The 23,309-nt window shown below is 40.8% G+C and overlaps 1 protein-coding gene across 1 annotated transcript in view; it reads left to right on the top strand.

Moving 5' to 3' along the window:
* The window catches only part of DENND4C (DENN domain containing 4C), a 1,285,018-nt gene that overhangs the window by 117,553 nt on the left and 1,144,156 nt on the right, over window positions 1-23,309 (top strand). The window contains exon 2 of the mRNA XM_078675962.1: window positions 23,077-23,166. The gene's annotated coding sequence lies outside the window, so the exon portion shown is untranslated. The remainder of the gene's footprint in view (window positions 1-23,076; window positions 23,167-23,309) is intronic.

The following is a 23,309-nucleotide window of genomic DNA, read 5'->3' as shown; positions in this document are numbered from 1 at the left end:
GGGAACACAAATAAAATCACACCACAGAACATCCAATCCTGCCTAGGTAAAGTTCCAGCTAAACGGGAACAAATACCATTCTGGTTGGCACAGAAAATTACCCAAATAGAGGCGGTGTTTCCTGACACCACCCCATTAGAAAAACACAGGATTCTGACTATATGTCTCCCAATGGGAATCGCACCACACATTGAGGACTGTGACACTTGGGGTACAGTCTTTGCTTCCATCTATACAAAAACGCACGGTGTTCCATCCATTTCGGTGATACCAGATGTGCTAAAACAAATTCAAGATGAATACGGTCCAGAACCTGCTTTAACTCTTGGTATGAAATTACTGAAAGACTTCAAGCAGGTCTCGGCTATATTACTAGCCAACATAAAGGGTGAAGCAGCAAACGTGGCGATCCGCCAGAGGTTAAAAGAGACAGATATAGCAGACCAACCAGCTGAAATTGCCAGAATCATAGAAAAATCCTATGAAGAACTAGGCAGAGATAGTCTAGGTGGAATACCAGTAAAACCGCAACTGACTACAAGTCCAGAAAAAATATTTTTTAATAATAATTCACCAAAAAAGAACTGGGACGGAAATAAACAATCCAATCCTAAAGAAAAGAAATTCCAGTCCAGAGGAAGGTCTCCTAGGCGAAGAGAGAAATCTCCGAACCCGAGACAAAGGTCACCTCAGAGTGAACCCTCTGGGAATAAATATAACCTTAGAAATAGGGATAATATTAAAAAACCTGATAGATATCAAGACATTGATACACGTCCCTCTCAATCTTTTCAGAATTCCTCGCAGAAATCGGAAAGAAGAGGACGATCAGAAGAGCACGCCAAGTCCAAAGACAAGGAACCTGCTCAACTGAAAAAGAAATCACAATTTCCAAAAAAGAAGGTAGCCAGTATCAAGGTAGTTAACAATGCCGAGAATACTGAGGACACAACTGAAAAACGGAGAATGGGCTCAGACAATGCTAGACAGCGCAGCAGAGGTGAGCATAGCTCGCAAAGTCCTTATGAATCATCTGGAGACAGTGGACACGAATGAATACCTTCAAGTGGAAACTGCAGATACCAGAGTTAGCAAGCCCCACAAAATATACGAGATAACATTACGTATAGAGGGAGATAAGACTAGGAAAATAAGGGGACTATTTTGGGATAACCTATCCAAGGGCTATGACATCCTTCTAGCTGAAAAAGACTGGCCACCAGAGTTTGTCAGGGAGTGCCCTCATGGCGAAGAAGTAATTATGCCTGCCTTCTCGAATCAAATACCGATTCATAAAAAATATACACTTGCTAGAAAGTAGGCAGTGGCCCTAGCACCAGCTTTATATAAAAATCATGTAGGATGGGATGAGGATTCTCCTCCTCACAAAGTCCAGTTAAAATCACAACCTACTGCCCAAAGGCAGTACCCAATTAAGCAAGAAGCTAAAAAACAAGTAAATGAAATACTAGATCAGCTAGAATACCAAGGGGTGATTGAAACTTGCACCTCACAAATGAACAATCCTTTATTTCCGGTCTCCAAACCAGACAATTCGTACCGTCTAGTTTTGGATTACCGACACCTTAACACATGTTGCAAAACTTTTGCAGTGCAAAACTCACACAGTGCTGCACTAATGAATAACATAGTGCGCAAAAAATACAAAACAACCTTGGACATCTCCAACGGATTCTTTTGTCAAAACATAGCACCAGAGAGCAGATATTTAACTGCATTCTCAGTAAATGGCACTCAAAAACAATTCTGTCGGTTAGCCCAGGGGTACAAGAACAGCCCGGGGGTATTCTCAGCGAGAGTAACAGAATTACTACAACTATATGATGATGAAGCATTATCTTATGTCGATGACATTTACTTAACAGATGATGACTTGGAAACTCACTTGAAAAGAGTGAACACCATAATACTTGGTTTCGCTGCAGAGGGTTACAAATTCAACTTCAAAAAGTCCAGAATTGCCCATCTGAAAATCCAGTACGGAGGATATGAATTATCAAGTATTGCCTGGTTAACAGTCTTTTAAGAACTAGAAGAATTAAAAAATCTAAAATATGAAAAAACGTATCCTCTGCCAATCGACATTCTGCCTCTACGACATTACGCCTGTGTAATCTATACAGACGGACATGCTCAACCCTCCGTTTGGGGAGAACATGCATACAATCCCACATGTGAGATTACAAAAGAAGTGTGGCACGGAGGTAAACTAAGACCTCTATTAACAAAATCACACTCAGTAGAAACTAATTCAGAACTACAAACTGAAATATTAGCTTTGAAAATGGCGCTAGATAATGCGGATCGCGAATTCCCGACGCTTATAGTGTCAGATTCATATTTCTGCGTCAAAGCATATAACAAGGATTTGCAGACCTGGATTCAGAACGATTACAAAGATGACACGGATGCACCAATAAAGCAGAGACTGCTCTGGGAACAGGTAGCTCTTTTGAAAAAAGAACTACCAAAGACTCACGTGACACACTCACTGAGTCACCAGCGTGATGGCGTTCACGTTGTAGGGAATTCATTGGCTGAAACAGCCGCAGCGGCAGCCAGTAAACCGGCTCCCGTAGATCGAAAAAAGCGTACATTAAAATACATTGACGGCGAAACATTGCTGGCAGTAAAAACGTCATCAAAAGGCGACTGCTCGGCGTTACCGATCAACTATCCACTCAATTACACATACATCATAGATGCAAACTCCATTCCTTTTGCTCGAATCCCTGGAGTGGGGGATAGAGTGATTCCAAACATGGACAGGAGAAACTTGTTAATCGCAGACGCACACATGGGCGAGGGTCTCAGACACCTTAAATTAAAAGATTCTCTGGAAGAATTACAATCACGGTACTGGTGGCCAGGCATGAGCCTGCACTACACCATGTTTGTAAAAAACTGCCCAAACTGCAACAGAGATCGCAGTGGGGAGAGAAGCAGTTTAATACCTCGTCGTATCAAGGCAGATAACATCACCACTAAAAAGAATGGCTTGCGATTTACATATACAGGCTAGTTCCCACTTATAATGTAGATCCACAGCACTCGGCTGACGTCCGGACTGTTATACAAGATTTGCGAGTCTAAATGGCATATACGCTAAGAGCATGCTACGTTCGACCGTTTTTTTTTCTTTTTCTCAGGCAATCCAGCCTGGGGGGGGGAAAGAATGGCCAAATGAGCACAGCCCAGCGGGAATCTTCTCACTTCCTTCCTGAGGGTATGGGATGGTGTAAAGAAAAAACCAAGACAGAAAGCAATCTATAATAGAAAGGATATTAGGTTCGGGAGCTGGGTGGGTCAAACATCTAATAAGTGTCCAACGTAGTCTTAATAACTTGCCAAGAAATTCTCTGAAGGGATTCAGTCCGTACGAATTATTATTCGGAACTAGGATGTTGATCTCTGACCTTGATAGTCAGACTTCAGTGGTAACAGAAAAAAGCTTTGATGTCAAAGACCGTTTGGCTATTTTGCAGGACTTAAACAAAACAAGAAAAGACCTGAGCAACATACAGTTGAAAGAACAGCCAACGACCACTGAAGAATCACCACCTGTCCCAGCAAGACCTGTCTGGATTCCAAAAGTTGGGGATCTAGTCAGGGAGAAGATCGCGGTAAAGAAGGAATTTGGGCCTTCTTACAGAAAAGCAGTTCCTGTCTTGTCTGTCAACGGGACAAGATCAGTTGTACTACCGCCACTTGCTGGAAAAAAGGAGAACCGAGTTGTATCCATCGACCTGGTAAAACCACAACATGTGGCCGATAACAAACAGTAGGCCAAGTGGACTCCCAATAAGTAGCAGAACACCAAGGTTTGCTACCAGTACAGAGGTCCTATCAAAGAGGCTCATCACATTCGAAACGCCTACGGAAGAACAACAAGGACTATGCAACAATGCAATAGAACTTAGACCTCTGAAAACCCAAATAAAGACATTTAGCAGAGACACACCAATCTATACAGAAGTACCAAGTGAAAATGCGAGAAACAAAAATCCTGAACCAATTGGAACAATTGACAGAACTGCATCCGGTTACTTCATCAACTTCGATGATTCCTCTGACGGCTTCAGCGAACAAAAGACACAGCCATCATCAAAATCCTTTAAAGACAAAGCGAAGGAACTTTTGAAACAACTGAAAGAAACATATCTAGTTTCTCCATGGATTGAATTTTGGGTGGGTTTTGGTGCATTTATCCTCATACTTTGGCTCATCATGGTATTTACCTTGGGACGCTTCATTGAGGGAAAATATGCTAAAATGGACACAGCAAGTCAGAACATCAACTTGGTCCTCAAACCACACACATCTTCACACGTCGAAAAGAGAACTTTCTTCAGAACTTTCTTCAGCCAACTTCACAGCAATTCCAATATCTGGTGGGGTAGCCTGGGACAACACTGACTATGAAATTTATGGTCCGGTCGAGATCCTGAAATATCCACACCAAATCAAGATCTCCTTGAGTGACTTTGCAAAACCAAACTCATTTGCTGATGATTGGGACTTTGAAAGTATAAACAATATGATGTCTGACTTAGTAATGTCTGCTAAATTTACAAAACATGATTATTTGCAGGGTTCTACAAATTATGACAGCATGTACTGCTATAACCATTATGGTAACCATTTCTTGCATAAATCTGCACAACCTAGAAATGTTTTAAATTTTAATCAATGGGAACATTGTGCTACACCTCCAAAAGGGAGCTCTAGAACCGTGTATGGCAAATATTCATATTTTTCAGGTTTTAACATAACTAATGCTGAAACATTTTATTACAAATTGTCAAACAAGACAGGGATGAAAACCATGATAACCAACACAAAATTGATATATTCAGATTCTTTCTTTGAAAAAATGAATACTTTTGGATTTGATTATTGGGACAAACATGTTGATTTGAAAAGTGTTTGGGGCACAAAAGAATGGCAAGTACAGGGTATAGAAGCTTTGTTTAGAGCCTGCATGATCCCAGAACAAATGATATTTTTAAATGACACCGTTCAACAAACCACCTGTCTTGGCTTAGCCAAAATCAAAGATTTAAATAACCTGTCTATTCCAAAGCCAACAATGTTTAGCAATAACTCTGAAACAGATGAAGAAATAGACATAAACCATATACTTAACCAAAACAGAACACATCCTGATTGGAAACAATGGTTGATCTGGCCCACAGATACAAATAACTGTCAAGATAGATTCCTGAATAAAACACAGGGTTTCAAAATGACCAGGCCAGACCCTAGATATCCCCAAAGACATCACCCAGGGATAATAACAACCTACAGTGTGGGCAAATTATGCCTTCAATGGCTACAAACTTCCACACTGCCTGAAATTAAGCAACACCTAACTTTACTTACTGATGGTGCTGACTTGCGTGATTTCATAATGGGACCACGCAAACAGCGTCAAAAGCGTTTCATAGCAGCCTCTGTATATGCAGCATACAATGAGGCCTGGAAGGTTACTCAAATTGAAACAGCAGAAAGAATACGGGAAATTGACCGTATTAATTTGGAAAAATCACTTTCTGTAGTGGACAATGGGTTAATGACTCTGTCCTCCAGAATTTTTTCATTGGACAGCATTGTGTCTTCAGCAATCGATATATTATCGCAAGACTTACTGTTATTACAACATGGTCAGTCACAATTGCGTTCTATTGTACAGCTTGGCTGGACGTTACAAAATCTGCGTTCAGGCTATGTGCCTTGGCGTTTAATCAACACAACGTCACTATTCCAAATCTTTAACCTTACTGATAGACAAATCGGTATGGCTCAGAAGGGTGCTGATTATACAATCTTGAGCATTGAAAAACTAGAAAGATTACCGTTGACAATGTCAGAACGACATGTCAGTGAATGGATAATCCACGGAATCATAAATATTCCAATCTCAACCTTCAGGTTTCAATACTGCCAAAAATATATACAGGCTGGCATGTACGAGAAATTGGGAAAGGGGTACCTTAAAACAACATGGAACCTGCCCTATTCACATGCATGTGTCAGTAACAAAGGACAGAAAGTGTTTCTTAGTGGCAACAATTGTGCTATGTCACTAAGCGGCACGCTTCTGTGTAACGGTATTAGTTTGCATGGAGCCTGTGAAGGGAATTCATACAACCTTTCATGTCACCAGCAAGGCGCACCTGCAACTGAAATAGAACCATTCTTTCAAAGACTCTATAATGGGAGTTACATTCTTATTGTAGACCGCAGATGCTGTAGTCTTATGCCCGGGACTCCTTATCTCGTCACTACGACGGCGAAGGTCAAGTGCTGTGGACGTTCTTTGTTTCCCAGCTCCTTTCCAGACAGGGAGGCAAGGGCATGGCCCAGTTTGAAAATTACTTCTATTCGAATAGACACTTTAAGCAGAATGAAAACAGTGCTTCTTCAGACGCCTACAAGGCTCACGTCATCTAAAGAAACGTATGATCTACAAGTCGCAAGGACGACTGCAGAGATACATACATTATTATCAACTAATTCCCCCGTACATTTCGCGGAAATCCTGAGCGAAATCTTAAATATTTCTGATACCACAGGGGTCTCAAAGGTATTTAAGACAGTATTTTCGATGGCATTAACACCATTCAAAGCCATACTGGGTATTTTTCCAGACTTCGTCCATTCGATTTTTGGCGGACTTCCCCTGATCCTAGGACTAATTGCAGGAATCCTATTCCTAGTCCTTATTTTTCGTTATGGCAACCCATGTCACAGATCAAACTCTCGCGACAATGGAAGATACGATCCTAGCCATTGGATACCGGGACCGGATATCAAAAATCCTGGGACTATCCCGGCTTAGAGACCTAAACATGACTTGGTTTCTATCATTTCGACCAATGTGGCAAAGGTGTGTTTTACCTGTACTAAGGTGTCTGCTATGCGGAGAAGAATGCGTGTTAGACACCTGTCTGACGCTACAATCGGATGCGCCGGTGGATGCAGATACACTGTTGGTTCCTACCAAGGTTCACGCACTGTGCTGCCCTCAAAGGCTGCCAATTCTGATGACGGCATTCCTGGAATCTTCACCACTGCGATTGAAGAGTAGTGAAGTTCAAGATGAAAGCAGCATCGAACAGGTACGACCTTCTGTCAGCAATGCAAATCAGAATGTCAATGGAGACAATCATGCGCATGAATGCATGGTTACCCCTATTTCCGACTTAGAGGAACTTTCCCATGAAGCTGTTGACAGTTTTTTCGAAAGCCTGAATGATATGATGTTCTCTCCGGAACAGAAATAGAGACTTTTGAGTAAACTCGCACACGGCGTTCCCTGAATTCGGCCTTCAACTTTAAAATAAAGTCACATGAACAATTACAATCCAGTTCACGGACAGCAACTTTTTTCAGCAAGCCCCTAAAATATTTTTCTATATATTTTTTCCCGGGACACTGATTTTCTGCTTAAAGTAAGAGACTATTCCTAGAGAACTAAGATTTCTATTTTAGATACTTTATAGACTTTATAGACTTTAGCTGCCCGCTGGTATGTTCGCAATAGATTTTATGTGATGAAATGGTTTCGACTTTTTTTCTGTATAGCCATATTAAGAGCCATTTCATGTGTATTTCTCATATACCAACAATCAATAATGCATAACAATGCGTGTTCACTTTTGCATCTAATTCATAGCTTAAGTGCATACAATATATATGACTGCAATTTTTCAGTATATTTGAAAATTTCGAAATGCATTTATGTATTTTGGGGTGGTAAGGTATACACTATACTCTATAGTATGTTGTACTATGTTATACTATGCATAGATTAGTAGATATGACCATAGTTAGCGTGGAGTGGGTGTCGTGTATTTCTATAGGTTCTGATTCGATCCCCCTATTCCTGACCCTATTCTGGTTAAACTTACTAGCTAGTTAACTAACAGTCAGCCCATGAGGCAAGAAATCCCCCATGATGCAGATACCGTTATCTGACGCAGTCACACTACGGCACAGGAACGTGTTATCTGATTAGGTCATAACGCTTGAGATCTAATTAGACAAGCGACATTCCTCCAGCCCCTGATAAGGCATACGACGTTCTCATAACAAATCAAACCTATGACAACCTGGATAATCCGTGCGGCCATTGTTTTGATTTCACAGAGAACTTTAGTAAAGAATGTGCTAACGAGCAAGTCGTATGACATCTTTATTGACGTACCTATGTCCATCCTTACGTCAATCTCGGCACCTTTAAGGTATAAATATTGCCGACCTTGCCCTATGCAAACACACGCGTGGTGACAAGACGGAGCAGCCATACTTGCCGAAGCCGAGAGCAGAAGCAGACCCCGCAGGCAGCAGCCCCGCCTTCCTGACGCGCTGAGAGACGCGCTGCTATCTCAAGCCGAGAGACCCAGCACCGGCGCTTCTGGGCAGCCCTCGCAGGCAGCCTGGAATATCGAGAGCAGAGAAAGAGATACCATTCCTCATTCATCCTAAATTCCAGGTACAGAACTGAATAACCCCTCCTAGAGAATTCTTTAGTTATTCACTTGGCAAAAACAAACTTAAACTAAACTGTAACTTTCTATTCCCGCCCACGCATTAGACTTAGGTCAGGTACACGGGGTAGGCGTATTTAGAAACACCAGTTGAGTACGTTTAGTCAAATGTATATGTGTATGTAAATATATTTTAATCATTTTAAACATCATATGGCTCAGAAACCATATCAATGTTTTTACAGTATTATTTTATACTATTGCTTCTAATGTATGCATTTTACTTAACTATAAGTATTGCAATAATATCGATCCATTTCTCTTGTACGAGAAAAGAGACTGATCAATAAATAACATCTTTTATTGAACACGCCCGTCTCTTCCTTTTTCTCTACATTCTGATGAGACTAAGAATGCACGTACTGACTGAGTAAAATAATTGCCTTGTGCTCACACGACTCTCGAGATTGACTCTTGATTAGGGGAGAGCAAAGTTGTCATGTTCTATGGTTGTCAGAAACTAAATCCCTTCTTGTCTAATCAGGGGAGTTAATCCTTCCTTGAACATTCGAGAAAGTTTCTAGCGAACTCTGAGCTTAGCTGGCAAACCCAAAAATTAAGTCTAGTATCGACAGTAGTAGACCTAGTTAACGTCTGGCCTAGGCCTTTACTGCTGTAGGCACTATTCCAATGCGCAGAGCCTATTGGGAAAATAGGAGCTACACTACAAGTGCAGAGTAGTGAGTAGTGAGTGCAAAGTAGTGAGTAGTGAGTAGTGAGTGCAGAGTAGTGAGTAGTGAGTGCAAAGTAGTGAGTAGTGAGTGCAGAGTAGTGAGTAGTGAGTGCAAAGTAGTGAGTAGTGAGTAGTGAGTGCAGAGTAGTGAGTGCAGAGTAGTGAGTAGTGAGTAGTGAGTGCAGAGTAGTGAGTAGTGAGTGCAAAGTAGTGAGTAGTGAGTGCAAAGTAGTGAGTAGTGAGTAGTGAGTGCAGAGTAGTGAGTAGTGAGTAGTGAGTGCAGAGTAGTGAGTGCAAAGTAGTGAGTGCAGAGTAGTGAGTAGTGAGTGCAGAGTAGTGAGTGCAGAGTAGTGAGTGCAGAGTAGTGAGTAGTGAGTGCAGAGTAGTGAGTAGGGAGTGCTGAGTAGTGAGTAGTGAGTGCAGAGTAGTGAGTGCAGAGTAGTGAGCTGCCTCAAGTGAAGTACTCTGGTACCCAAGGATGACTAGCAAACAATATTATTCACAACGTTGCTTACTATTCAGCAACATTTGACAGTTTGCAAATTATCTTTATACAACAATTCAGAGTTTGATAACAAATTAATGTAACACATTGTAGTATACAATGCCAATAGCTCAAACTTTAATGCTGGGAGACCTATTGCATTGTAAATGCTTGTTTTAGTTTAGTGCGGATTTGTCAGGGGGTACTACTAAAAGAGGGTTGTCAAAATATGTTCTGCTAATATATGTGGCATAATTTGACAAATCAGCTTAATATTTGTCATGTTTAGCATGTTAAATCTTATGTCGGTATGGCTAGATTTGTGCCGATGCAACATGGGGGAAGCAGGCAAAAACAATTTAATGTTATCACATTTGGTGCTCAAATTAAGCTGTTTGATATTTGGCAGGCTCTTAGCATGTTACGTCCTGTGCAGGAAATCTTTTTTTCATGCAGATCCGCAAAAGGGAGGACACATTTAAATGTGGCTGTTTGGGGGTAAACAAATTGATTTACTATATAATGGAGTTTTACAGATCTCCACAACGCTTGGCAGAAGCCATGTTTAGCTTACAGGTAATATTTTGAGTTTCATGCAAGCAAACCCATCGGGGGTACACTTAAAAGGGTTCTCAAAAGGGTTCTCAAAAAGCAGCAGTTCAAATTGTAACTACCTTCGGAATCTTAGCTCTCTGCTACAGAAGGAAACACTGGGAGTTGTATATGAAAGTAGTTTTTTTCTCAGGGAGATGCTGTTGCTGAATTTGGAGTAAATACTTTCAGTAGTTTTCAAGATATTTGCTTTGCAATAATGTCTGTGCTCTTGCAAAGGTTAAATGATAGATGGCTGGACCATTGGTGTGTACACAACTCTGAAACCCACGTTTGCCGACCTTCCATGAACGTATATTTAAAAACATAACCCCCCACACCCTCCATTTGGCAAATAAATGTTTAACTTCTGTTACCCATTTCCAGTCCCCAATACCAATGTCTGGTCTGCAAACCTGTTATAATCATTTTCACAGATAAATCACTGACCTGGCTACAGGACTGTCCCTACGGCCAACCTGTGCCAATCATGTTTGAAGGCTGCACACATTGGTGGTTGGCACTCCTTGACAGGTTAGCAAAGTGGCACCTTTTTGCGTCCTTTACACCCCACTGGAACTTTACCCCCTGTTGATGTATTTGCATGAAACTTCATATAATAAGATTGAACATGCTAAGGTCCTGAAAAATCTGGTCCATGATGCAGCACTAAAGATCTTAGCAAATAAAATAACGATTTTTCCTGTTTTAACTTTGTCCCTTCGCCAAACCTGCTTGAAACGTTGTATTCCTGCACTTGGCTGAACTTGTTAACAGCCTATCTGATATTTTGCTCAATTGTTATCCAGTGCCAAAATTGTTGGGATTGAACCCCTTTTGCCTACCCCTCTTAGTTAAACTCTACCCTTGCTTAATGGGAAACATCATTTACTACGAAGGAATTACCCCGCATAACATTTACCACGCGTCACTCACCACGCAAAGGTCTTTTCCACGCGTATGCCTTCAACGTCCGTCTTTACCACGCAAGTGGTATTCCTTCCTGTCGTTCTGCCTGTACGATCTGCGTGGGCTTGGGGGGGGGGGGATTTAGGGGCTGGGGGGGGCTAGGGGGGAGTTGGGGGGCGGGGGCTAGGGGGGTTGGGGGGGTCTCCCCCCCCCACAAAAAAAACAAGCGGATAATAATAAATAAATAAGAATAAAAATTTATAAAAAAAACGCTCTACAATGCCTCAAAACGAACAAGGAAATAGCCTCACCAACAAGGAGACGTGTACGTCATAATTGAAGTCCTTTATCAATTTTGATAGACGTGTTTTGACGCTTGTTTCCGTGGTCGGTGGAAGAAAGGGCTGATGGGGAAAGACGTACAGGGGTCAGATAAGAATCTAAACTTTGTTAATTAAGGTATTATTTAAGAGCATTATGAAAAAAAGAAGAATAAAATGTAAGGGAATCTGTTGTTTTTAATTGTTTAAAACATCGATCTTTTCCTTCGTACTGCATGTAGCCTATCAGCATCGTTATGTAAATTTAAATGGGACGTGAGATGTTTCGTAACGTTATTTTTGCGGAGTAAAAACATGCGTTGTCAAATGCTGCGTGGTAAAGACACATGCAAACTAAAGTTCGCGTGGTAATGCCATGCGTGGAACTTGTCTTCGTGGAAAAATCATATATTCTTGCTTAATGTATTTGCATGAAACTCCGAAGAGAAAGCTGATCATAAGTGCATGGTGAGATTTGTGCAGATCTTGGATAAGGCAACAAAATGTTCTTACCATATGAAATGTGTTTTCTCCAGGTGAAAAGCTCAACTATGCCACCTGCAGAGTTCTTCTTGATTATTAAGTGACTGACCGTTTCATTGTCATCCGGCGAGTGGCAAATGAAGACCACAGACCAGAGTAATCTGTTACCCTTCTCTCCCTGAGGTCATGCTGCATGTGGAAGGCCAAGGCGTTTACTGTTTTGGGCTATATCCACCAAAGGATGCTCAGAATAGACTCTATGCATCAGGCAACCTCTGCCACATATCTATGTAACAGGCCAGTAGTTCTAGGCCCACTTAATTGCAAGCTTCTAGTTTAAACATATTAGTTATTCCCCTCACAGAAACGGATTAAAGGCCCGTAGGAATTTCCACATATAAGATTAGTATGCAGCTCCTAACCGGTTTTCTTTATACCTTGTTAAAACACAACTTGATGATCACTTAAAAATAAAATACATTGATGAGACCTTTTTGTAGACTTGTTTGGAAACTTAAAAGTTGTCTTTGCATACTTACCAGCATGTATGCTAAGCACCAATGCCCAATGGACGTTTTATGTTCACGCACTTGTGCATACAGTCGACGTAACTGACTCGTAATATAATATCTAACTAATGGTGCTCAAGATTATGTACTGCAGCAGTTCTCCAATTACACGGTTGCTAGTTTTGAACCCATTTACAAGGCAACCAGTTACTGGTTTGTATCGCAGTGTTGCTGGGTCTGTGTAACAACCGGAGAGCCTATATATTTTTGTTGCTGGGGAAAACGGTGTGAAAGGGTATCCTGAATCTAGATACCTGATAAGAGTTGATCTTTATAAGCTCCCTGCTGGGTATCAGTAGAGGAAAAATTACTAAATAAAAAGATATATTCTACCTTGACAGCTGGGTAGTAAACAACCTTTGTCCAATTTCTGAAGACCGCGCCTTTGTGGCACATATTATTGGTAGCCTTCCGCACATAGCCAAGCATCTCGGCTGTTCTCACAGTGAGATATTCACTGCTAGCTACCTATTTCCCCTGTTTAGTAGGTGTGGCTGCATAGTCCCAGGGCGCTGCAAATATGTATTGTAGATAATCTTAAAACATTGCTACCAGATCTGATTTCACATGAGGGCACTGCGATGTTTGGCGACGTTGCTATGGCGGCAATTTAAAAACATATCCCTCTGTATAATGCATTATGATGCTAGAATGGTTACCTCTCAAGAGTCCCTTCCCTAGGGGTTAGTTTGTAGTACGTGCAAATAGACCTAGAAGACAGTTCACAGTGGAAATTGGAATGTATTGGGAGGCAAACCAAGATGTGATGGAGTGAAGAGGTTTAGAGAGAAGCAGATGACGATGGGAATCTGACTGCTAATCACCCTGTAATTGGAGCGTGGATTACACAAGTCTTGCTTTATAAAAATATATATGAAAACCCTTCTTGTAAAACAGTAGTATGGTAATACTTGCAACTCTTTTCTACTACAGTTATAGTCGTTAGAAGATTTTATGTTTATAAGCTGCTCTTGAAGATTTTGTTACTGTAATTGTAATAAACTGAGGTAAATTATGGTATTTGTAGGCTCAGTAATTGTATCTGTTTATATCATAAAAACTCTGGTTAAAAATCAATGGATCAAAACAATTATAAACGTTTCTAATGTAGTATCACTATATCTTGCTATAGCTAATTTCTGATTAGAATTGCATCTGCCTCTTTACATGATCCTTTTTCAAGTGTAAGATAATGCTGTGAAGTACAGAACTGTTTTCCTTGCAAATGTCAAACTAGTCCCCAATTATACCTCGACTCCACCTTGTGTTTTATGGCTGCTTCGTAACATTCATCATGTCTTTATTTCTCATCGCAAGCGCATGCAGCAAAATGTGCGCTGTTCGATTTTTGATGAACTATTGGTCTCAAAGAATTGCTGAGGCAGACTAGTTGATTTTCAAGGGTCTTCCATCTCGTTTACAGTAGACTATTCATTCGAGTCTTTTCGTTGTTTATGTAACCAGATTTGTTCTGACCCCTTCAGTGACATTGGGTCAGAAGGCTTATATCAATATAGGGATTTAGTGTTAGGATGGTGGTATTATGATTAATATAATGCTGAAATGTGGTTTGACAGTGTATGGTTACATTTGCTCGCCCCAAGTTGACTGTGCGGTTTCCATTGCTTTCTATGATATACATTATTATAAAAGGCTCTCTAGTTGGGGTTGAGCTAGACTTATTTGAATCATTCCTATGGATGCTTCCTGATTTTCTATCGATTTGCCGCAAATCCGGGTCTTAGTCTATTTTTCAAACTTTGCTCATTGCTGCAAATATAGTTGTGTAAATAAGCTTAAATGGAGCTGGTTGTCATTCTCAATCAGTTGTTCCTACATTATTCCAGGTGTTTATTATAGTTATAATTACATGAAGACTTGATTCTATCCAGTCACAGAATCCCCAGGAGTCGTCCAACCAATAACTTTCTGAGGATGTACCCACCCATTCACCTTCACATTTTACCTGTGCTGCCTGATAATAATTAAGAGCACCTTGTCACACTGAGATCTTAGATTTGGTCATTATCTAGCCCCTTTCAGATGAACTGTATTAGACGTTTTGTTGTCTTGGCAGCCAGCTCATCATTGGAGCCACCCACCTGGGTCTCATAAGGATAGTAAAATATCGTCTGCAAAGACGCTTTTTTATTTGGTTTCTCTGGCAAACCTTTATAACCATAATAACTTTAGTACTCATTGTAGTTAAAAGGGGTCACGTCAAATTATACAAAAAGCAATGCTTTGAGCAGCCAGCCTTCTTTGGTTATCTTCTTTCATTATATTGTAACCTTAAAGTAACTGTCAACCAAATCCAGGGGCTCACCGGAGGAAGACGTGAGCTGTGGCCTCCTTGGCAAAATTTTCAGCACCTGCACTTCTTTTTTTTACAAATTAAGCACTGCGTGGGCGTGGCTCGGATGGCCCCCGTGCGCACACGACGGCCGGGGGCCGTCATGAGCACGTAAGGGGCTAAGATCTATTAACTATAATAGATTTTGCAAACAAAGCGCAAGCGAAACCTAAAAATTGACCCCAGCCCAAATAATATTACTACTTCAGAGATGAATGATTTGTCATGTGTCCTAAGGCGTTATCTGTATCCAGAGCACTGTGGAACGGTTCACAAAGGTGAGTTTGCATGTGTAGATCTACTTACATGTAGCTGTACTCCTACACCTTGGTGTAAATCTGCACATAAATTAGAGATGTACTCCTAGGTGTCGATTTAAGATTGGTGACCTCCATAAATGAGGAGCTGGAGACTCCTACAACTGAATTTACAAGTTAATATTTGCAACTTTCCACCTGTTTGTGGAGACCACCACCACCAGGGCGAAGATTCCATTTTAGGAATATATAGGAACATTTAATCTTTTTTTAAAAAAATGTATTAAAAAATAAAACTGATTTAATGTAAAATAAAAACAAAAATCAATGAGACACCAATCAACCTAGCCTAATACTACTTACAAGAAAAATATACAACACTCCTACCACCTAAATTGACTTTGTGTTATGTGCTTTAATGTAAATGTATTTTTAGCAGTACTTAAGTCACCCACTTGCATGTATTAATTTGATATGGTAAGAAACTTGATTATAAATTGTTTTAAATTATAAGATTTTCTTTTTTAAACAAAGTGACAATTTTTATTTATTTTAACTTTATTAGAATAGATTTATTTTACATTATTTCCTTAGGGGTGTTAGTGCTATAGCGTACCTCCATTGATTTTTGTGAGAGTTTTGCAGCACCAGTGGTTGCCCGTTTGTGGTGCCTGGCATACTCCCAGGGATGCTGGAGTACATTTGAAATGAAATTAAATGAAATTAAAATGAAATTTATAAAGCTTGTCAAATACCTTAAGGTGTCTAGGCAGTAACTCAGAAAGACGAACACTGTGCTCAGATCTACTGATTAAAAAGACAAGCTTTGAGCGCCTTCCTGAACTTCAATAAACTGGTTTTGTGCTTCAGTTCCACCGGAACGGTATTCCATAGTTTAGTTGTGCCAACCAGGTCGCTTCTGCCTCCCCAGCCAACCTTTTTTTATCTAGATACTACCAGAGAGTTAGCTGAGGTGGACCAAAGTGGTCTGGCCAGGGAATACCATTGGAAACTCTGCCTGAGGAAATCTGGGCCGATTCTGTGGAGGGCCTTGAAGGCAATGCAGAGAGCCTTACAAATGATGCACTTGCTGGTCAGTAACCAATGCAGTTGTTTACTCACCGGGCGATTCTTGTTTGGAGATGCTGAGTAGAAGACTAGCTGCGGAATTCTGCACAATTTGTAGTTTGGTTAAGCATCTCATTCTAATGTTAACACTGAGGAAAGACTGAGAAGATCTTTTAAATAATTCTAAGCGTGGAAAACGAGGCTGATGTTATGATGTTAATGTGGCATTCAAACGAGAGACGATGATCAAATGTGACCTCCAGGTTCTTAGCCTTGCTTACTTGTGTGGGGAGCACACCTAGTGCTTGAGGCCACCAAGAAGGTGCCCAAAACGAGGTATTGTTACCAAATATAAGGACCTCCGTCTTTTTGGAGTTCAGCTTCAAGCAGTTTGAGACCATCCAGTTCCAACTTCAAGCAGGCAGTTGTGGAACCTTGTAGGCGTGGCCTCTGGGTTGCTGGCCACAGAGATCACTATTTGTGTTTCGCCCCCCTACAACACTATTGAGAACCCAAAAGATATAATCAGTTTAGCTAAGGATGACACATATAGATTGAAATGCGTTGGGCTCAACAAAGAGCCCTGGGGAACCCCACAGGGAAGAGTAAAAGATTTGAAGGATTCCTAAGCCACAAATTGTTTTCCGTCGCTAAGGAGTTATTCCAATAATAGTACTTTACCCTGAAACCCGATTGTCGCAAGTCGATCGAGGAGTATGAAGTGATTGGCTTATCGAAGGCCGCAGAGAGATTTAAAAGCACTAAGGCATTGCCTGCTGCATCTACTGTTTGCCTGACCTGTTCTGCAGCAGTGATTAAGGCGAGTTTTGTGCTCTGATGGCTTCTAAAGCCGAACTGAGTTGGGTCAAGGTGTCCATATGTCTCTAAAAAGGAGTTCATTTTCCTGTTCATAGCCTTTTTAACTATTTTGATGGGGAAAGGCAATCTCGATATAGGCCTGTAGTTGTTGGGATCAGTGTTAACAATAATTATTTTTTTGATAACCGAAGCACTGATGCCATTTTTCCAGTTGGAAGGGAAGCATTCAGAGTTAAACATAAGGTTAATAATGGTCAGCAAGTGAGGCGCTAACTTTTCAGGAGCCTTGTGAAAAATCCTGGAAGGACAGGGATCAAGGGGAGAGCATGATTTAGTTTTAGCCAGTTGGTTCATAACTTGGCTAACTGTGAGGGTTGGGAAGGAAGAGAAGTTAGGTGAAACCTCGATCATTTTGGCTCTCACCGTGGTGTGTCCTGTCTGAGGGTAATCCAACCCTACATTTCTGGGTGGTGCCTGACTCGGGGATTGGTTACTAGATAGGTCGTGGTACACAACCTTGAACTTGTCTTGAACAAATGTTGCCAAGGAATTACAGAAAGTTTAGCTGGCACTCATGATAGCATTGATCGGAGGGCAGGTGAGCTTATTTACTGTTGCAAATAGCTTTTTGCATGAGTCTGTCACAGCTTTTATGGCATTGGTATAGTGTCTTTAAGTCCATCTTACCACTATTTTGGTTGTATTGGCATTAGAAATAGATTTTGTGAATAGCAGTTTTCTTACTTTTGTGTGGGTGTCTGTTTTGAATTAGCATGTCCTTGCCTAACCCAACCCCATACATTTCTTAGTCCAGCCCATTTTTGTAGTAATTATTCCATTTTCCAACCACTGTCCAATGTGTGTGGAGATCTCTGCCACCAGGGCAGAGTTAGCCATACAGACATGATAGGGGAGGTGAACATCCCCGACTGTAATTTTGTGAATGGCGTTTTATTGTACACGAAATAGTGTTACTGGAGTACTGCTTTACATACTCCCAAATGCTTTTGTGCTTCAGACATTCTTTTTCCCTTCCCCTAGCTTTGTGAATAACATACGTGTTATGTCTAGCAGTATTAAAGACTTCGTGGTCGTGAATAAATCCCGCCTGATCAGCTGCCAAAAAGTATGTATACAATCACTGTACTTTTACCCAAAATATGTGTAATTAATGAGTTCCGGTGGACTGTATGAACTGCTTTGTCACATTTTCCTGATTGTAGGGATCACTTTTGTGGTGCCTTTGGACGTTGTCATTGAATTCTCCTGGTTCAGGTGGAACAGTTAAAGTTGTTGATTAGTAGCATAAGGAAAACTTGCACTTTTTAGTTGTAGATACCTGAAGGACGATCTGGTCCTGCTTCCTTGTTCTTCAATATTTGGATCATATACAAAACCTAATCTTGGGAATTCAGTTCCTCCGTGTTCTCTGCTCTTGACTCAGGAACTTTGAGTTACTAGACGACATTCAGGTATTTTTGTTTTTGAGAGTGGATTATGTGCTGTATATAACTTTAAGCAGAAGATATGTTTTTCTAGTTCTAATTCTTTTGGACTCCTAAATGTCTCACTTGCATCCTGTGACATTAGTATTGTGTTTTATTTAGCATTTAGTATTTTTGTTATTATTTTGTAATTTGTTTTGTATGACATTTGGCTCATTTCAATAATGCATATTCAGCTTTATTGGATAACGTTAAATAAATCTGACATCACCCAGCTATAAACTGTTAATATGCTCTACTAAATCTTGAATGTTATGCTGTGATCCCAATCCAAAAGATCTTACATTTCCCAGTTTATTTTAGTTTCGGTGTAATTCTCATTTCGATGCATTGTTTTAGAGTACTTCATAAGCCTATAACTATGTTGTAATTGCCGCACAATTTATCGGAATCTTTTCACTTGTGGAAATAGATGAAGGAAGACCTATTATAGAATCATACCACAAATCGAACATTTATTTCAAGTTAAGCCACCTCTGGTCCGGATACCTTTTTTGTTATTGATTGCCTCGCAGAAGGTAAAATCTTTTTCTTGGGGTAAGGCAAGTCTTGCCTGAATTCTACAGGTCTACTAATTCCAGCCTCTGTCTTCACTGGTTGGAGAGTGTTCGAGTGATCTTCCTAATTGAGCATTCCAGGACCTGCCGTTTTCATCGTATATAGGTTTCTTGATTTCCCCTCTCAACCACACTTCCCGTTAGTGTGGTACCCTTACCCAAGGTGAGCTGATTCAAACAGGAACTTCCAGAATTCTCTTCCACTGGCTTGAAACCTAGATTAGGTTAGGCAGAGTCTACATTTTGTGTACCCATCACCAGTGTTGTTTGCAGGAGCAGTATACTTCTACCACCAGAGTGAGATTTGGGTGGCATTAAGGTTAGGTGATCTGTTACTCTTGTGGAGTCTTTAACAAAAAGAGGAGATGGGTGGTTGATCTAGTCCATCACATGTCCTACTCCCAGTACAAAATCCTGGAACCAAATTTGTCATTCTGAAAAATTCCACTGAGTAATTTGATCACTGTGTTTTGTATATGTTCTATTGCTGCTGAGGATATTTATATCATGATGCAACAGCCCTCACCCACATAGGTGGCATGCTTCATCATTAGATTCTACTCCACACTAGGCAGGCAGTGTAATGTCCAGTGGGCCTCTCATCAGAATTCTTTTGAGAGATCAGGCTTTTTGCCTTCTTCAATGATAAGACTAAAACACCAGAAGACAATTACACATCCCATCAACCTATGATCCGTCAGTAGCGGTGACAAGTTGTCCTAAAAGAGGTTAATTTGACGCATCCATGCTATATCTTCAACAATATGACAAAAGATGAACAGCGAGCACTCGCTTCACTTTCCGATGATGAAACGATCCTAATACAAGCTGATAAGGGTGGAGAGATTCATTCTCAATACAGACGCCTACAGAACAGATTGCCTGTCACTGTTGAATGACAAGTGATTTTTTTTTTTTCATGAAACCTTTGGTTGCATTTACGATTTAATCCCTGAAAGACATGAAGGACGTCCTCCACTTTATCAAAACTATCAATTAACAGAAGAACACAAGAATGATTATAACATTGGACATAGAGGCAATATACAGTAGTATTTCTCAAGATGAAACACCACTTGGGAGTATATTACACTGGTCAGCTTTGTAATGGCTAGCTCCTACATAGCACTAAAAATGTTTTTCCCCCTAATTTCAGAACACTTTCTACCTCTAATTACAGGGCATGTCTGCGGGAAGCACTTTCGTCCCAAGCCTAGTAGCGAATACATGCACCATTGTGAGAAAAAATGCATATACACTGATGACAACTCGTACAAAGATTGCATCTCATTGCAGCTGATATACATAGACAATATCCTGATAATATGGCAAGGCGAAGTGGAACCGGTATACTAATTTGTAACATGGATCAACTGTCTAGACACTTATGTGAAATTTAAATCTACAGTATCAACAGAACAGATCTCTTTTTTTGGATCTGGAGATCACAATTATTAGAGGAAGAATGACTACCAAAACCTACTTGTCATAACAGCCTATTAAGGTTTGATAGTCCTCATCCTGGCCATTACAGGAGCCTTCCTTTTGGACAGTTCCTTTGTTTACTATGAAATTGCATTGAGATCAAGGATTAGAATTCATCACCCCTAGCAAGCAAAATACAAGATGGCATATAACCTAAAAGGGTTATGCCAAAAGCTGTGAAAAGTCCAAGAACTCACAAACCTAAAGCTCTACTGGAACCCACACACAGAACCACCCAAGAAGGACTCATCTGTGTGACCGCTTTCTCCCCAATATCAAATAGGATTAAAAAGATCATCTTTAGAAATTGCCACATCTTCAGTACAAGGAGAGTTGACTAAAAGGAAACCAATTTTTGCTTTCAAAAGGTTGAAAATTTGACGGACTGACTTGTACATACTCACCCTATCAACAGTAAGCCTACAGGATCTCCGACTAGGATCTGGGGACTTCTGAGATTAAAGGCCTTTTTGCGTGTAGAAATTGCAATGCTTGCCATCTTAGTGGACAAACTAAAGAATTAGGCCTTGGTCTTGAAACACCACGGGAACAATGAAGTCCTACAAACTGCAACATGCAAAATTGTATCTTTATCCCTGTATATGTGTATCTCGGTATGTAGAGATGACAACTAATACTGGTAAAGTTGCGTGTTAATGAACATAGGAATTGAGTACCTGTTCAAGTCAACAACTAATACATCTCCACCCATATAAAAACCAGACTGCTGAAAATGCTCCGTTTTGGAGTGGGAACCAGGAGCAGGTGTTGACCGTGAGAACACTGAGGTTAAGCAGTAAGTAGGGTATCGCGCTCTGAGAGGGAGGCACACCAAGTCTACAGATGCCTCCATATGTTATTGTAGGATATTGTGAGGTTTATGGTGTTATATGGTATGGTTGTGCGACCTCACCATGTAATATGCTCAAAATACTGTCTTGAGTCCTATCCGACTCGTTTGCAAAAACCTTTATCTCAACCCTAGGTAACTGTGGCTAGGCTTAAACAAAGTAAATTGTCTAAAGCATTTAGAAGAACCAAAAAACGATATAAAGCCACACAACACAAAAATATCCAACAGCAATTTATAAAAAATGGATTATATTTCTATGAATTTGTAGTATGAAGATGAGTAGAATCCACTGGAGGGGTTGGGAGAGAGAAATTTTTGTCCAAACCACAAACAAGCATTGGTAACCACAAAGTTTAGAGAGAGTTGTGTTTGACTACTCTCGCCCAAGTGGAGTGACCATATCCGACAGGAAGAAGGTCAGAAGGGGCCACTTAGGGGTATTTGGACCATTACCTGGTCGCCAAAGCAGTCTCAAGTCTAGTTCCACGCTTTACATCAAAACACCTATTGACTTTAATGCACTGGTCATCATGCTTGGGGTGCAGAATGCTGAGGGTGCTCTGAAGTCAACAGGGGTGTCCTTGCAGTTATTCCTTGATCCACAGAGGAGGTGGGGAGACTTAAGCCTCACACGTTGTAATCCCTCGAAGTCTTATTTAAGCTAGTAAAAATCCAGATGCTAGTGGTTTACGTATACAGCGGTGTCCAGTGGTATCCTCTGGTGGGGTCTTGTGTCCCTTGGGTGTGACCAACCCGGACGACACTCTTGGGTCCAGGAGACTCAAGTGCAACTTTTTTCTGGAGAGGATCGTTCTTAAGATGCCTAAATGCAGCTGACAAGTCCTCCAAGAATGTGGCTACCAACTTGTTGGATAAGGCTTCTTCAGCTTTGATGGCCATGGAACTGGTTCCTGTGGGTCAATTGACTGACCATTGGAGTCACTTCTTTGATATGTTTCTTAGGAGCAACTTTCTCTTGAGCCAGGAGCCACATGCACAGTCCTCTCTTCACTAGCCAAAGGTGCAGAAGGTGCAGTCCAACAGAGGGTGCAGCCTCTCTTGCCAGGTCCAGGAGTCAGCAGGGCAGTCTGTCTTTCGTCCTCTTTCCAGTTCTGGCATGATCTGAGGTTGAGGGTGCCAGAGGTGCCATATTTATGGCCAGAAAGTGTCCATGGGGTATGGAGCTGTCATTAGCCAATGAGCTACCAAGATTACCCCCACCCTGTGACGACTTACTTCTATGTGTAACATCCAGCAATCCCAGAGTGCACTGTCTGATTTAGAAGAATGGATGTCAGAATGCTACTAAATAGACTTTGGGCCAGTTAGTGGAGTAACTAAGTCATGAAAGGGTAGGATGGGATTGAACTGGGAACAGGCATGAAGGAAAAGGGCAGTCATTTGTGTATCCTCTTGAGATGCGTTGTGTACTTTTCCGGCTTTATAATATTTATAGCCCTGCAAGTTTGGTGTGAAGTTATCTGCAGACTATTTTCTTCCATTAGTTTTCTCCTCCGACCCATGCTAAAAATATTCTGCCTAAAGTAGATTTTTATTTTTTCTGCTTTATTTTACAGATTTTATTGCAACATATATTCTACAGTATGAAACCTGAAGATGAGGAGAATTAGCTGGAAAGAATAGAAAGTGGAGAGACGAGGAGAAAGGTAGGCTAAATGACTGTTTGACATTTCAAAATATTGTTCTGAATATAGTCACATAGCAAATTGAATCAAATATTGAGATATGCATCAAAGTATAGGGTCAAGGCCAAGGATACATCTATAAGATCTGTATTTTCTTGTTTGTC

This window comes from Lissotriton helveticus, chromosome 2_1 (assembly GCF_964261635.1).
Source record: "Lissotriton helveticus chromosome 2_1, aLisHel1.1, whole genome shotgun sequence".
Classification (NCBI taxonomy): Eukaryota; Metazoa; Chordata; class Amphibia; order Caudata; family Salamandridae; genus Lissotriton; species Lissotriton helveticus.
Note: the sequence above shows the minus strand (reverse complement) of the source record. Positions and strands in the feature narration are given on the sequence as shown.